This window comes from Primulina tabacum, chromosome 8, assembly GCF_025594145.1.
Source record: "Primulina tabacum isolate GXHZ01 chromosome 8, ASM2559414v2, whole genome shotgun sequence".
NCBI lineage: Eukaryota > Viridiplantae > Streptophyta > Magnoliopsida > Lamiales > Gesneriaceae > Primulina > Primulina tabacum.
Window position 1 is genome coordinate 21,367,185 of NC_134557.1, and position 5,653 is coordinate 21,372,837.

At 31.3% G+C, this 5,653-nt stretch overlaps 1 non-coding gene across 1 annotated transcript; it reads right to left on the minus strand.

Annotated features, from left to right (window-relative positions):
- Positions 1-5,065: 5,065 nt before the first annotated feature.
- Positions 5,066-5,172, minus strand: LOC142554878 (small nucleolar RNA R71). Its single transcript, XR_012822243.1, has one exon. It is a non-coding gene; the product is annotated as a small nucleolar RNA R71 (small nucleolar RNA).
- Positions 5,173-5,653: the final 481 nt, after the last annotated feature.

Below are 5,653 nucleotides of genomic sequence, written 5' to 3' on the forward strand. Positions count from 1 at the left end.
TATACAGGTAAAGTATAATGGTATAATCGAATAAAATCGTAAAATATTATTAAAATAAAGATTGTTTAACATTAGAGTCAATGAAGCTCGAGCCACAAGTTGGCTTTTCGGGCACCTACTCTACCAATATGGGCAATATGAGTTTATGGTGATGCCATTTGGGTTGATCAATGCGCCAGCGATCTTCATTGATCTCATGAATTATGTATTTCAGCTGTATCTAGATCAATTCATTATTGTTTTAATTGATGATATTTTGATCTATTCGAAGAATAAAGAAGAGCATAGTCATCATTTGAGGACAGCACTACAAGTTCTGTAAGATAGGAAGCTTTATGAAAAATTCAGCAAGTGTGAGTTTTGGCTTAATAGAGTGGCATTCTTAAGCCACATCATTTCTAGTGATGGCAGTTAAAGTTGATCCAAGTAAAGTCGAAGCAGTGAAAGAGTGGCGAGTACCGAAGAATGTTACCGAGATTCACAGTTTCTTGGGACTAGCTGGCTATTATCGAAAATTTATTCAAGGATTCTCATCCATTGCAGTATCTTTGACATCCTTGACAAAGAAAAATGCAAAGTTTATTTGGGGATCCGAGTGTCAAGACAGTTTTGACAAGTTGAAGCAATCCTTGATATCAACGTTAGTGTTATCTATGCCGTCTGGGCAAGGAGAGTATGTTCTATATACCAATGCTTCTAAACATGGTTTGGGCGCAGTTCTGATGCAAAATGACCGAGTTATAGCCTATGCGTAAAGACAGTTGAAAATCCACGAGAAAAACTACCCCACACATGATTTTGAGCTTGCAGCAGTAGTTTTTGCATTGAAGACTTGGAGACATTACTTATATGGGGGGAAGTGCAAAATATTCACTGATCATAAAAGTCTGAAATACTTCTTCACCAAGAAAGTGTTGAATATGAGACAACGTAGATGGCTTGAATTAGTAAAGGACTACGACTGTGAGATTAGCTACCATCTGGGAAAAGCTAATGCTATGGCATACGCATTGAGTAGAAAAGCAGCAGTTATCACTCAGTCTATCAATCCAAAGACCGTTGCAGTCCGAGATACAGTGGTTTGAGCTTACAGTGTATGCTAGGGGCGAGGACCCTAATCTTACCACGTTATCAGTACAATCGACTTTAAGGGATAGATGATGCGATCATGGTCGACCAAGCTCCGAGAGAAGCTGGGGATCCATTGGAGTTGCTGGGGCGAGACGGAGAAGTGGCAACCGTAGACACCAGAACAGAAGGTTTCGCGCATATGCGCCCAGACAAGGCGCGCATATGCGCGATAGAGCAATTTTCAGGAAAAAAATTTGCAGAGACTCTCGCGCATATGCGCTGGTATAGGCACGCATATGTGCGCAGTGCAAATGCGAAGACAAAAACTTTCGCGCATATGCGCGAGCTCAGGGCTCGCATATGTGCGCGGCGCAGACTTTTCCTAGTTTAGGGTTTTATTATTTTGGCAACTAAGATATGGACATGTTTTTGATATGTAAAGAGATATGAACGAAATTTTTGGCACAATTCAGATTATTCATTGAGTTTATACAATAGTTTTGAGTTTTCTCTCAACTTTTTCAAGGCTTTAGCTTTGTTTTCAAAATCAAACTTATCAAAGTTTTTACTTTGTGGCGTTTGTCGATCGTGTCTTACACTGGATTATCAAAGACGAGTTCTTTGAAGGTTCGATTGAGTTTCAATTCACTACAAGAATAAATGCTTATGGTGACATTCATAAATGTCATCATATTCAATATTTAGTGACATTTAAGTTTTAGTGACACCTCCAACAAATGTCATCTATTCCAATGTCGTCTTAAACTTACTAACATTTTTTAATGTCATTATAAGATGTTAATGACAACTTCATACGTGTTACTAATTATTCATATAATGACAATTTAAAATGTCAGGAAAACTCATGTTTAAATACATTTATAGATGTCTTGTTATTATAGTAATAATGACAAATTTATATGTCAGTTAAAATCATTTATAATGACAACTAAAAGTGTCGTGTATGTTATTTATAGTGACAATAACAAATATGGGAATATTTGGGTTGGATAAATATAGGAGGATGGAAAATTAGATAAAATAAATGTGAGAATAAAAAACATATTAGATTAGTTATCTTGACATTTTTAATTGATGTCATTTTTTATATGGAAGGAGACAATTATTTTCCCTCCTCCAATATTTATCTAACCCAAATATTCTCACACTTATTTATAGTGAAATTTTTTAGTTTTTTAACGATTTTTTACGATGTGGGAAAAGTAATTGTTTTCCTCCATATAAAAGATGACATCAATTAAAAATGCCATGATAACTAATCTAATATGTTTTTTTATTTTACAAATTATTAATTTTTTACAAGTGTCATTATTAAGTATTTGTAACAACATTTAATTAAAAGTGTCTACAAAAAACTGTCACAATAGCCATTTATTATTGTAGTGATTGTTTCTTTTGTAATTGTTTATTACTGAACCACATAGTTTAGGGGTGAAGATCATGTAATTTCTTGAATCAAAAGATTAGGACATCTTAATAACGATCCTTGTTCGTTATTGAATTGAGGACGCGATTCATCTTAAATCGTGTTTCGCTTTTCTTCGTACGAGGATTCATATCATTTGGTATCAGAGCTTAGGTTCATTGATTTCAAGTAAGTATCTTTCGTTCTTAAATTTTTAGATCTGCAATTATCAGTTTGTTTGTTTGTCAGATCTACGTCGTTATATCGTTCTTCGTCAGTTTCTGAAATTTTAGTGATTTTTTTGTTGGGATTTTCGAATAGTACTCACCTTGCAAAATAAAATAAAATAAAAAAAGAGTACAAAAAAATCCGAAAATTCACCATTATTTCTTTTTGGTATCTTGTTCTATTTTCTTTAGAGAGTCATATTCAATTGCTTCTCACAGTCAAAAAAAAAAAGAAGAAATTTTTTTTATATATTTGATAAAGATGAAAAATTGTATAGTAATTAAATGTTTTATAATATAAATTTATAGTTTTTGTTTTATTAAATGTTTAAATATTATATGTTTTATAATAAATTGTATAAAATATAAGTTGTTATGTAATTATAAGTTTTTACTATTTTTACAGGTTCGATAAAACAAGAATAATCTTGGCGTTGCAAATGAGATTAAGATGATTCTTGGACCTGGTAGAAAGTTGATAATAATATCTACAATATTGGTGACAAGCATGAGATAAAATTCTTCTCACAATTGGGATCAAATTAAGCAACAAATAAAGTTTTCAAAGGAGTGACAGTTTTACCATGCTCTATCATTTTGACCATCTCTCAAATTACTTGGTCAAATGGTGGAAAAAAAATACCACAATTCAAATAACTCAATTATCTACATGTTTGTTTTATGTGGAAAAGAAAATTTGGACGGAAAGATTTTCAAAAGTGAAGTGTATTAAAATATAATTTCTTGGAACACCAATGAAGAATTTTGTGTAAAAAAATAATATTTTATTTGTGGTTGTCTCCCCAAATTTGGCTTTAAATAGGAGTGCATTGTAATGTATTGAGATAACCCTCATTTTATGAACAAACCTTTGAGTTCATAATATTTTTCTCTTTGTTTTTCTTTTATTTATTCATTTAAATATAATAACATGTTAATTTCAGATTCAAAGTTTTACACTTTAAATAATGAGTAGCTAACTTCCCAAAGTTGAGATTGAAAGGTGAAACTCTTGGCATGATAATAAGGTTCTTAAAAGATAAGAATCTAAATTTTATATTATTTAATCATTATTTATTGTTTATGTCATATTTATTTCTTTAAGCATTATTATATCCTACTTATAAATGGGAGTTTTGATTTATTATTGCTATATGTTACACTAAATTCTTGGAACCATTTAAATGTTAGTTTGGTATTACCAACCATTTAAAGTGGATGCCTTGATTTATTATATATGAATATATCATAATATTAATTTCTTGGTACCATTTAAATGTTTGTTTGGTTTTACCAACCATTTAAAGTGGGAACCTTGATTTAGTGTTTACAAATATATATATATAGCACAACAAATACTTGACAACATTTATAAGTTTTGGTATATATACTTATAAGATAATAATATATAACATAATACAAATATGATTATTTAATATATTGGAACCATTTTATTAAGTGGATTTCAATAATGTTCATTAATGTTAACTTTATTAAAATACAAAGAGTGGATCCTTTAATCTCAACTACTTAAATTAAAAATTGAACAATTAAAAATTACCAATTAAAGATTCAAACAATTAAACGAAAAACAAAAACAAAAAGACATTGTAGTGGATTTGTAATTACCTTAGTTTCTCTGTGGATATGATATTCGAACTCACCGAATTATACTACTTGTGGACAACCTACTCTTGGGAGTGCAACAATCAAAGTCGCATCAAGTTTTTTGAGCCGTTGCTGGGGAGTTATAATTTAATTTCAAGTCTATTTTATTTTATTTATAGTTTGTTTTTCTTTATTTGAATTTTTATTGCTTTCGTGTGTTTTTATTCTTTTTCTTTTGCATTTGCATGAGTATTTGGTCACGTACACATAGTGGTCGACTCATTCGAAATAACCATTTATTATTACAAAACATGGCGGAAGAACCCATCAAAGAAAATGAAGATGAAATTCAATCTCAACAGTGATCATGATAGGCGAAGAACACTTAGAGATCACATGAATCCTACACATACTAGTGCACCTTCATGTCTAGTTTTTCCCCCTGATGCATCTCATTTCAATTTTAAGCCTAGTATTATCCAACTTTTACCCAACCTTCATGGCTTAGATTCTGAAAATCCATACATGCATTTACGAGAGTTTGAAGAAGTGTGCAACACATATAATGATCTAAATTGTAGCATGAACACCATTCGACTTAAGCTTTTTCCTTTTTCTTTAAAAGATAAAGCTAAAACTTGGCTACAAAATCTTAGAACGGAATCCATTCGAACTTGGGATGAATTGCAATAACAATTTTTGAAATAAATTTTTTCCATCTCATAGAACAAATTCTTTCAAAAGGAAAATTATCATTTTCACTCAAAAAAAAGGAGAAACTTTTTATCAGTCTTGGGATAGATACAACGAATTGCTTAATCTTTGTCCACATCATGGTGAAATTTAGAGAGTTGTTTATCAGTTTTATGAAGGCTTAACACCTAAAGATAGGCAAATGGTTGAATTTATGTGTAATGGAACATTTGAAGATAAAGATCCAAACGAGGCAATTGAGTATCTCGATTAATTAGCTGAAAATGCTCAAAATTGGGACACTATAGGTACAATCGAACCATCAAACAAGATTCGATCTCCCACATCTGGTGGAGGTATGTACACCCTCAAAGATGAACATGATCTCCAAGCTAGATTTACCTCTTTGGCAAGAAAAGTTTAGGCACTTGAATTGAAAAAAATGGTCAATTAAAATCTGTTCAAGAAATTGCGTGTCACATCTGTGATACAAGTAATCATTCTACAAAAGATTGTCCCACTATGTCCTCTTTTAAAGAATGTCTCCATGAACAAGCCAATGTTTTGAACAATTTCAAAAGGCCAAATTTTGAACCATTTTCACAAAATTACAATCCAGATTGACGAA